A 12,043-nucleotide genomic window follows, 5' to 3' on the forward strand; every position below is an offset into this window, starting at 1 on the left:
AGTGGATCCCCAGTGGATGCCTGAAACCGCAGATAGTACTAAACCCTATAGAGACTGTTTTTTCCTAAATATACAGACCTGTGATAAATTTATAAATTAAGCACAATGAGATTAACAATAATAATAATAAAATAGAACAATTATATTGTAATAAAAGCTATGTGAGTGTGGTCTCTCAAAATATGTTACTGTACTCACCCTTCTTGTGATGATGCGAGATGACAAAATGCCCACGGGATGAGACGCAGTGAGGTGAATGACGTAGGTATCGTGACGCACTGTCAGGCTACTGTCGACCTTCTGACGCTGCAGAAGGATCACCTGGTATCGGGCCACGGTTGATGTGAGAAACTGAAAGGTCCCAAAGCAAAATCTCGGATAAGGGAAGCTTCTGTATTCTCAGCCTTTGCGGGCCATACTGTCTCTGTCCCAGCCCTGTAATCCTGCCATTGTAGCATCAAAGTAACCATAAACAATACATAAATGAGTGGGCATAGGGGTGCCTGGGTGGCTCAGTCGTTAAGCGATTGCATGGTCCCGGGGTCCTGGGATCGAGCCCCGCATCGGGCTCCCTTCTCTGCGGGAAGCCTGCTTCTCCCTCTCCCACTCCCCTTGCTTGTGTTCCCTCTCTCGCTGTGTCTCTCTCTGTCAAAAAACAAAAAAAAACAAACAAAAAACTGAGTGGCATAGCTGTGTCTCATTAAAACTATAAGCATAAAAATTTCAATGTCTTATAATTTTCCTGTGCCATGAAATATTATTCTTCCAATTGTTTAACCATTAAAAAATGTTAAAAAAAATCTTAGCTCATAGGCAATACCAAAAGAGGTGGCTTGCTGGATTTGGCATTCAGGCCATGGTTTGCTGACCCCTGTTCTAAATTATTAAGACCTGGTGGTGGCATGGTGTGGAGGAGGTTATCTTATTTTTAAAGAGGCAGCATATTTGAAAGACATTCTGGAGTAGGGATGAGAAACTCCAGGTTTTACAACCTACCCGTGTTCCTTATTAGCAAATGACTTCTCCACGCTGCCTCCTTTTTTCATTTATTCACTGGAGTTGATAAAAAAAAAAACAAACAAACCCTGCCGTTCTTATCTTCCTGGGTTGTCTGCAGGTTAAACGGGAAAATATACTCCTTAACTCCCCTTTCTGCCAGTTCCTCCTAGCCGCTCCTTTGTTCTGTTTTCCATACGAATTTACTCCCTCCAGGCAAATGAGTTGAGATGAGAACATTAATTTATGTGGACTTGTGTCTACATCAATCTTAGAAAAAAGGTGCCAGTGTGCTTTGAAGGCCTGTACATCATAAAACCAAAACCACTGGAAATAGATACCCATACACCTACAATAAACAGGCCCCAGTGCCAAAGAGGCATGTGAGAGGGTACGGGGAATGGTGGCTGGGTGGCAGGGGAAGGACAAAGGATTATGAGGGCTGGGGCCAGAAGTATGCAAAGGGAATAGAGAGTACAAGGAAAAGACACCAGAAACAAGGATGGAGGCTGAGGATGTAGTAATCTCTGTGTTATCGGCACTGGGACCCATATCACTGTGGAGATGCTTCTGTGTGTATCACTAGATACACATGGTGTATACACCAAAGGCATTCGACCCCAACATTCCCACTCCTAAGTCCCCTTGCAGAGCCAGAAGAGGCTTGACTCAGAGTAACACTTTCTTCCTATGAAGTCCACCTTGAATAAAATCCTCCTCCAGTGGTGAGCCACAAAAATGACCCAGGACACATCTGACCCACATTAATTAATTGCTCAGAGATAACCTCTAATTTGGAAGTCTGCCTTCTAATTTGCTGGTTGGAAGTCAACAAGGCATGGTAGCCAGGTCTTACCTTCAGTTTGGCAAGCATTTCCAGAGCACAGCACATCACCTCATCTCCATAAATGGCTTCAAAGGGAGAAGCGCATGGCTCAGGTCCCCAAGGAGCTTACAGTCTAGAATGAGAGACAGGCATGCCAATAAATAACTGTGCTGTAATACGGAACACCCACAATCAAAACAGAAACATGCATACAGGGTTCAATAGCAGGAGTGGGGTAGAAGTGATTTATTCTAGCTGGGGCCAAGGGAGCAAGGCTAATGGAACACAGACTGGGCAGAGAAGCCCTCAGGAAGGTTTTGAAGAATAGCTAATGCATACAGTGTGCTTCTCTGGGGCCAGGCAGTGGGCTACATTAACTCTTTTGATCCTCACGACAACCCCGTCTCTCTCTTTCCCTAGAAGTTGCAGTGGGGATTGAGAGACACTGGTCAGTCTGCCAGCGGCCTGGACTGAAGACACATACGTGCGGGAGGTCTGTGCAGACACTGAAGCCCTCCAGACCGTCCTGTAGAGAAGGGCAGAGACGGAGAATAAGAATGTGCGAAGGGACGTGCAAGCAGAAGCGAAGATGAACAAATGGCGTGCGCACGCGAGAGAAAAGGAGGAAAGCTGGCGAGTTTTCTCTCAAGGTCACGTGGTCTTAGTTCAAACAGCTCATAGGGGCAACTCATAGTAGGTCTCCGAGAGAATCTTATTGGTACAGCTTTTTTTTTTTTTCAGGATTTTTTATTTATTTTTTTGGGGGGGGGGGGGGGGGGGGGTGGGGGGGGGGGGGGGGGAAGGGGCGGAGGGAGAAGCAGACTCCCTGACAAGCGGGGAGCCCGATACAGGGCTCAATCCCAGGACCCCAAGATCATGACCTGAGCCAAAGGCAGATGCTTAACCGACTGAGCCACCCAGGCGCCCATTATTGGCACAGTTTGATGTATTTCCAACCCCAGTCTTCCTATGCATAGCCGTAGCCAATCGGACCATGTAACCCACCTTCCAGCCTGTGGATGCCAAGGCAGTGAGTGGAACTCGAGAGAAGCAGAATTCAAACAACAGTAGCAGATAGAAGCCTGGGTCTCCCACGTGCTTTGTTTGTGATGCCCAGCCATCCGCCTGCCCTTGGACTCCGTGAGATGCCTCAGCCTCTTACCAATCACATTCCCGGTTCTCTTTTGTGGGAGTTTAAAGGAGCAGTTCCAGTTAGTTGCAACCCAAAGAATCTTACTTAAAACATAAAAGACGAATCGGGGCAATTATTTTTGGGGAGGAGAACTTTTCAGCGTGCCAGCTTTTGTTTCATTCACAGCCGTGTATTCTGACTTTGCAAAGTTTGGCAGACAAGGAATCTTTTTCACAAGATTGTAATACTAAAGAATAAGAACTTAAGTGCTTTGGGTAATATGATTTAACATCTTTCTGCACCACATTCCCTATTTTTAGACCCTCTGTTACAGGACTGCCGGCAGGTAAGAAGCAGCCATATAGTACAGATTCCTTTGTGTATGAAACTCAACGGAACATGCTAGATTCATCCAGTTAAAGGCTCTCTTGTCCCATGTTGTTTACCCAGAGAAAAACCAGACCCAGTTGCCACTCGATACGATTTTGGCATGTGCTCAGTTTTTCCAAAAGGTCCTCCTTGTGTCCTATTTGCAATATGAACAATGGAGAGAGAAGAATCTTTGAGATTGGGTTTGAAACCCATATTCAGGCATGAGCAAGTGTATCCAGGCCTGCTGGAAGCTGAGGCTTTTTATTTGATCTCATTCTGTTGAGGAGCAGACAAGGCCCTGGAAATGAAAGTGCTTTGTAATCTCATCATCTGTGTAAACGTGAGGAAGTAGGGGAGAAAAGGGGGAGGGTTGAAGGGGACACTGACATTGGTTGACTTGTGTGACCTCTCCTTGGGCCTGCAGAACAAACCTGCAGCTAGGTATTTTCACCCTGCCTTTTATAGATGACAAAATGGAGGCTCCTAAATTATGTCAATAATCGTAACAGATAAAACAGCTTTTCCATCCTAAAATGTTATTTTCCATGTCGCAACATTCCAGCTAATTAATCATCATATTTCAAAGGTAGCTATGAGAACCCTTGAGCACAGTGATTCAATAATAAGTTATATAGATTCCACGATGAAATCAACTAATGAGGATCCGTGCTATTCCCCTGCACCGAGCACACCTTCTGCGTTATTTCAGTTGTGAGGACGGACTCCAAACACCCCATGTGGAGGCAAAGGCTTGTTCAACTGATTCGGAGGACAAGTTATAGGACAGGGCTTTTTGATTCCTCTGAAATAAGAGGATAAAGGAAGATAATGCCCTGCATCTGCCAACCTTCCCAGCATACCTATTTGTTCTCAATTGTGTTAGCACAAAAGGTGCCTAGCAGAGCAAGAGAGTGGCCATTGAAATCCATCCCCAGTGCTGCTCACCAGGTCTGGCACAATGACATGAAACTACTCTGGGAGCATTTTTCTGCCAATCTGCCCAAGGGCACTGTATAGTCCCCAAGCTCTGTGCCCCTGGTGCTGCTAAGCCCAGGAAGGGTGGCTTTTTACTGATTCAAGGTACCCTTGCAAAGGCACCCTATCGTCTAGTGGCTCCCCTCTCCTTTCAAAGGCACATGCTTTTTTGTTTTTTTGTGTGTGTTTTGATCTTTTTTCCCCAAAGGCACACCTTAATCCCAGAGTAAAAGCAACTCTGGTGCCAGGAAAAAAATAAGAACACCTGTGTGTAGTCTGTCCCTGTCAGCTCTCCCCAAAAGGAGATTTTCAATACAAGAGACTGATTTTTTGGAGCCACCAAAATCACAGAAACCTAACTGCAGAGACGAAGGCAGTCCTTGGCTTCTGTCTCCTCAGAGAAAGCTACCCAACATGGGCCTGGGTCAAAGGGGACAGGGCCTCTGAGATGATGGCCTGCTCCTCTTTGTGCAAGGCTCTGCGAGACGGCTCTTGATCCTACCCATCCAGCACGTCATAAGCTCTGCGCCTGGCCTCTGCTGAGGAATTTTGGGTCTGGTGGGGCTGGGAAAGGCAAAGAGAAACCTTGGGGAAATAGAAGTAGCTGTCCAGACCCAGACTCTCTAGAAGGGACACCAAAGGATCAGTTATTGGCATGGTATTGGTCTTTCATAATCAGCCCTTCTCCACCCTAATAATAGCTTTCATAGACATTTGCTCAGGATTGACTTTAAAAATATATACATAGAGGTGATTCTCACCCATTGTTATGGACTGCATATTTGTCTCCCCCCCAGATTTCATATGTTTAACTCCTAACTTCCAACATGATGATATTGGGAACTGGGGCCTTCTGGAAGTAATTAGGTCACGAGGGTAGAGCCTTCATGATAGGACCAGTGCCCTTATGAGAAGAGCTTGCTTCCTCTATGTTCTCCACCATGTGAGGATACAAGAAGAAAATGGCCATCTGCAAACCAAGAAGTAGGCCTTTACAAGACACTGGGTCTGCCATCACCTTGATCTTGGACTTCCTAGCCTCCAGAAACATGAGAAATCATGTGTTGCTTAAACTGCCCACTCTGCTGTAATGGGTTACAGCAGCTGGAACTAAGACACCCACCTTCTGATATACTCTATGTGAGAGAGAACATGTAACCAGGGCGTTGAATATTACACCTAACTGCAGTAGGACTTTGGGAATGTGGTACTTAGGCGATGGGCAAGAAAAGTTTAACATAGCAGGCTTGAAACTGCTCTCTTTGGGCTGCTTGCAGCATTTGCCATTGGCTGGACCTAAACTGTTTGTACAAACACTATGGTTGAGGCTGAACATCTGCTTTCCTTCTGGGGGTCTGGAATTCTTGTACATGCGAGGCAAAGGGTGACTACAGTACTAGCCTGTTACAAACTGTGAATACTGAGTCTCTAATGAGCTTCCCTGGTAGACAATACTTTACATGTTGTGTGTTGTCACAATTTCAGCTGGAGGAATTACATGCATCCTCTGTGACTTCACTGGGAGAGAACCCTTGCCAACCTGTGCCAGCTTTCCTCCAGACTTGGCACCTGTGCTACTTTTCCCTTTGCTTGGTATCTTTTCACTGTAGTAAGTCATAGCTGTGAGTAAGAATATATGCTAAGTCCCGTGAGTCATCCTACTAAATCATCGCACCTGGGCGTGTTCTTGGGGACCGTCGACATAGGTGAACACCAAGTGTCACAGGAGGAACAGAAAGAAAGAAACAAAAAGGTGAGATCTGCTTACCTAACCAAACAAATGTTAAAAAAAAAAAAAAAAAAAAGACCTTCAGGGGCACCTGGCTGGCTCAGGCGATAGAGCATGTAACTCTTGATCTCAGGGTTGTAAGTTTGAGTCCCACATTGGGGGTGGACATTACTTAAAAATAAAATCTTTTAAAAAATACCTTCAAACCACTGAATACATGTTAATTTCTATCTTGTTTATTCCTCAAGTGTTTAGAGGTAGCTTACGTTAAGAATATGAACAATAATACAGCACGATCTCATTATGTAAAAACACACATATGGGCATGGGGAAAAAGACTGGAAAGAATACATCAAAACATTAACAGTTGTTTTCTCCAGATGAAGTGATAGAATTCTAATGCTTCATTTATTTTTTCTTCCTGGGCCTAACTGTATTTTCCACATTTTCCACAATGAGCACATATTGCTTTTATAATGAGACTAAAAAAAGATTACATAAAAGTGAATGTAAAACATAATCAAGAATAGGAAAATCAGGCAAAACACACAAAAATGCAGGAAGCCATGACTAAGAGAAAAACATTGGAAATAGATGCAGAGACTGTAACGACCGCTAAAACTTTTAACATTTCTGCCTCAAATTTGACTCTGAGTTTCCTGACAGTGAAGGCAAAATAGAAACACAGTTCAGTCACCAAGAAAGCATAGTATTTCTATCACTATATATCAAGTTATCACAAACCCAGAGGCTTAAAACAATATCTGTTTATTAGCTCACAGTTCTGCAGGTCGGAAATCCAGCTGTGTTCTTGTTGGCAGAAGTTCGTTCCTTGTCCTTGTTGGACTGAGATCTCATTTTCCTTGCTAAGTGGACTCCTCCATCTTTAAGCAAGCAATAGTGTATCAAATCTGTCTTGTTTCAAATCTCTGACTTCTCTATCTCTAACTTTAGATTTAAAGGGCTCCTGTGATTAGGTCAGGACCACTCAGAGATTTTACCCTTGTTAAAATCAACTGTTCACAGAACAAAACTGACTCACAGGAATGAAATCTATCATCACAATCTCTGGGTTATACTGGAAGTGTAAATACACCACCAGGGTGTGGGGAATCTTGGGGACAAATTTAGAGTTCTGCCTTCACATAGCATGTATCATTCTGTATGTTTTGGAAAAGATGGAATTTAACTACTTTGCATACATACGTATGGTCTCTCCCCTCATTCTGAGCTCAGAGATAGTCGCAGGGAAATGCAGATAGTAACTTGTGTGAACACCCAACACATTCAAATGCTCCTTTTTAATTCTAATGTTTATCTTAAGGAAATACACCAAAAGCAAGCTGCAAAAGAGGGAGAAATTGGCTCAAGACGCGGGAAGGACAGGTGCTCTGGGGCAGAATGGAAGGTGATTGACAGCGGAGGCAGCCACAGGTTGGGGAAATGAAAACTTAATCGAGTCTGAAACCAGAATTTCTAGTGTTTGCCTCTACCTGGTCCTGTAGACTTGGCTAAGTCCCTTTTGTCCCCCAAAGAGGCCTAGCTTTCTTGTCCTTCCTCCCCCCACCCCCCACTTTTTTTTGTATAAGGAACAGTCTGAATGATAGATCCAAGTGATGTCTCAGCTTCCTACTTTGGACTACTGGACAGAAGCTAAGGGCAACTGTGCCTTGTTTTTCAAAGTGCGGTTCAGGGACCAGCAGCATTGGTGTCACCTAGGAGCTAGTTAGAAATAAACTTTCAGGGGCACCCGGGCAGCTCAGTCAGTTGGGCGTCTGATGCTTGGTTTCCACTCAGGTCATGATCTCAGGGTCCTAGGATGGGAACCCATGTCAGGCTTCGTGCTCAGCGTGGAGGCTGCTGGAGATTCTCTCTCTCTCCCTCTCCCTCTGCTCCTCCCCCTTCTCTCTTCCTCTCTCTCTCTCTCAAAAAAATAAAATCTTAAAAAAAAAAAAAAAAGAAAGAAAGTTTCAGGCCCCCAGACTACTAAATCAGAACCTGTTTTGCAACCAGATCACTGCATGAGTCCTGATAGCTTGAGAAGTGCCGCATCAGAGCCTTGCAGCTCCCTTTGTGAACTCTGCTGCCCAGACCCACTGAAGTCCTGAGGGCCTGGAACCGGTAGCCCTGTTGTCTGCTCCAGCCCTCACTTCTACCTTCTCAAAATGAAAAGCACTGCTGACAAGGAACTGGGGGTTGTGGCTATAAGTTCAGTTTACTTCAAGAAGTTGCAGTCAAGGCTCTCTGCTCCTCCCCGTTTGACAGATAGCCACATCTTCTGGTGCAGTCCCAGCCACGTCCCTGAGACAGGATGGTGAAGGTCAGAGTACATGAATCTGTCAGTACTGGGCACCTGGTCACCAGGGCTGCTTTTAACTCTGGCAAAGTGGATATTGTCGCCATCAATGACCCCTTTATTGACCTCAACTACATGGTCTACATGTTCCAGTATGATTCCACCCTTAGCAAATTCAATGGCACAGTCAAGGCTGAGAACAGGAAATGGAAAGCGCATCTCCATCTTCCAGAAGCGAGATCCCGCCAACATCAAATGGGGTGAGGCTGGTGCTAAGTATGTTCTGGAGTCCACTACGGTCTTCACCACCATGGAGAAGTCTGGGGCTCACTTGAAGGGTGAGGTCAAGGGGGTCATTATCTCTGCCCCTTCTGCTGATGCCCCCATGTTTGTGATGGGTGTGAACCATGAGAAGTATGCCAATTCCCTCGAGATTGTCAGCAATGCCTCCTGCACTACCAACTGTTTGGCCGCTCTCGCCAAGGTCATCCATGACAACTTCAGCATCATGGAGGGACTCATGACCACAGTCCATGACATCACTGCCACGCAGAATACCATGGATGGCCCTTCTGGGAAGCTGTGGCATGATGGCTGATGGGCTGCCCAGAACATCATCCAGGGACCTACTGGCGCAGCCAAGATTATAAGCAAGGTCATCCCTGAGCTTAAGGGAAGCTCACTGGCATGGCCTTCTCTGTCCCCATCCCCAACATGTCAGTCATGGATCTGACCTGCCACTGGGAGAAACCTGCCAAATGCGATGATATCGATGATATTGAGAAGGTGGTGAAGCAGGCATCAGAGGGCCCCCCCTCAAGCGCATCCTGGGCTACAATGAGGAACAGGTTGTGTCCCGTGACTTTAAAAGTGACAGTCACTCTTTCACCTTCGATGCTGGGGCTGGCATTGCCCTCAATTACCACTTTGTCAAGCTAATTTTCTGGTATGACAATGAATTTGGCTACAGTAACCAGGTGGTGGACCTTGTGGTCCACGTGGCCTCCAAGGAATAAGAGTCCCCTGGACCACTAGCCCCAGTGAGAGCAAAAGGAAGAGAGAGGCCCTCAGCTGCTGGGGAGTCCTTGCCCCAACTCATCATCCCCCAATTCACTGAGAATCTCCCAACCTCTACAGAGTTTCCATCCCAGACCCCCTAAAGAAGGGGAGGGGCTTGGGGAGCCCTACCTTGTCATGTACCACCAATAAAGTATACTGTACCCAGCCAAAAAAAAAAAAAAAAGAGAGAGAGAGAGAGAGAGAAGCTATTGTCAAACTGATCCTAAAATTCACATGGAAATGCAAGGGACCCAGGATCACCAAAAAAGAGCAAAGTTGGAAGACTCAAACTTCCCAATTTCAAAACTTGCTACAAAACTATAGTAATCAAGAAGATCATCCAATGGGGAAGGAAATAGTCTTTTCAAGAAACAAACTGAGAGTTCTAGAGGAGAGGGGGGTGGGGGGATGGGTTAGCCTGGTGATGGGCATTAAAGAGGGCACATACTGAATGGAGCACTGGGTGTTATACGCAAACAATGAATCATGGAACACTACATCAAAAACTAATGATGTAATGTATGGTGATTAACATCACATAATAAAATAAAATAAAAATCACATAAAAAAAAAGAAATGACACAGGAACAATTAGATATCCATATGCAAGAGAATGGGTTTGGTCCCCTACCTCACACTATAATCAAAAATTAATTAAAAATAGACCAAAAACTGGGGCACCTGGCTGGCTCAGTGGGTAGAGATGCAATTCTTGATCTCAGGGTCATGAGTTCAAACCCCACGTTGGTCGTAGAGCCTACTTGATTAAAAAAGAGGATCAAAAACGTAAATGTAAGAGCTAAAATTATAAAACTCTTAGACGTAAACATAGGGGTAAATCTGAACGACTTTGGATTTGGCAATGGTTTCCTAAATTTGACACCAAAATCACAGACAACAAAAGAAAAATTAGATACATTAGACTTGATAAAATGAAAAACTTTTGTGCATTGAAGGGATGCCTGGGTGGCTCTATCGGTTAAGCGTCTGCCTTCGGCTCAGGTCATGACCCCAGGGTCCTGGGATTGAGTCCCGCATCGGGCACCTTGCTCAGTGGGGAACCTGCTTCTCCCTCTGCTTGTGCTCTCTCTCTCCCTTAAATAAATAAATAAAATCTTAAAAAATAAAAATAAATAAAAACTTTTGTGCATTGAAGAACACCAGCAAGAGAGTGAAAAGACAACCCACAAATGGGAGAAATATTTGCAAATCATATATGTGATAGGGGGTTAATAGCCAGAATATATAAAAAACTCCTATAACTCATCAACAAAAAGGTAAACAACCCAATTAGGACTTGGGCAAAGGATTTGAGTGGACATTGGTCCAAAGAAGATATGGAAATGGCCGATAAGCCAAAGAAAACACCTTACTAGGACAGTTAATAAAAAAAGAAACTGGAAAATAACAAGTATTGGCAAAGATGAGGAGAAATTGGAACCCTCATACATTGCTGGTGAGAATGTAAAATGGTGCAGCCCATGTGGAAAATAGTTTGGCAGCTCATCAAAATGTTAAACATACAATTACAATATGACCCAGCAAAGAAACTCCCAGATATATACCCAAGATAACTGAAAATATATTTTCATGCAAAAACATGTTCACAAATGTTCATAGCAGCATTACCCATGATAGCAAACAAAAATGAAAACACCACAGATGTCCATCAATGGATGAAAGGATAAACAAAAATGGTGGATCTACAGAATGGAATATTATTCAGCCATAATAAGGAGTGAACTACTGATCCATGCTGCAGCATAGATGAACCTTGAAAACATTATGCTAAGTGAAATAAGTCAGAAACAAAAGGATAATATTAATTCCATTTATATGAAATATCCAGAAAAGAAAATCCATACAGACAGAAAGCTTAATAATGGTTGCCAGGTAATAGAGAAAGTAGGGAGGGGGGATTAAGAATTGGGATTGAGGGGCGTCTGGGTGGCTCAGTCGGTGAAGCGTGTGCCTTTGGCTCAGGTCATGATCTCAGGGTCCTGGGATCCAGCCCCACACCGGGCTTCTTGCTCAGCAGGGAGTCTGCTTCTCCCTCTGCCCCTCACCCCACTCGTGCTCTCTCTGTCTCACTCTCTCTCTGTCTCTCTCTCTCAAATAATTAAATAAAATCTTTAAAAAAAGAATTAGGATTGACTGCTAATTGGTACAGGTTTTCTTGGGGTGGTGGGGTTGTAGGAAGTTCTAGAATTAGACAGTAGTGATGGTTATATGACATAGTAAATATACTGAACACCACTGACTTGGACACATTAAAATGGTAAATTTAATGGTATGTGAACTATAACTCAATAATAATAAATATATAAAAAATAAGCTACAGGGGCACCTGGGTGGCTCAGTCAGTTAGGCATCTGACTCTTGATTTCGGCTCAGGTCGTGGTCTCAGTGCTGTGGGATCAAGCCCCAAGTCAGACTCCACACTGGGCATGGAGCCTCCTTATGATTCTCTCTCTCCCTTTCCATCTGACCCCCCCACCCTCTCTCTCTCGTAAAAAAAAAAAAAAAAAAAAAAAAACCAAAAGAATGGGGCACCTGGGTGGCTCAGTCGGTTAAGCATCCAACTCTTGGTGTCAGCTCAGGTCATGACCTCAGGGTCATGAGATCAAGTCCCACCTGCAGCTCCATGCTCAGCATGGA

At 44.5% G+C, this 12,043-nt stretch overlaps 1 pseudogene; it reads left to right on the plus strand.

Moving 5' to 3' along the window:
- The first annotated feature begins 8,341 nt into the window (after positions 1 to 8,341).
- On the plus strand, positions 8,342 to 9,342 carry LOC116647192 (annotated as a pseudogene).
- The last annotated feature ends 2,701 nt before the right edge of the window (positions 9,343 to 12,043 follow it).

This window comes from Phoca vitulina, unplaced genomic scaffold (assembly GCF_004348235.1).
Source record: "Phoca vitulina isolate PV1807 unplaced genomic scaffold, GSC_HSeal_1.0 scaffold39, whole genome shotgun sequence".
In the NCBI taxonomy this organism is placed as follows: Eukaryota; Metazoa; Chordata; class Mammalia; order Carnivora; family Phocidae; genus Phoca; species Phoca vitulina.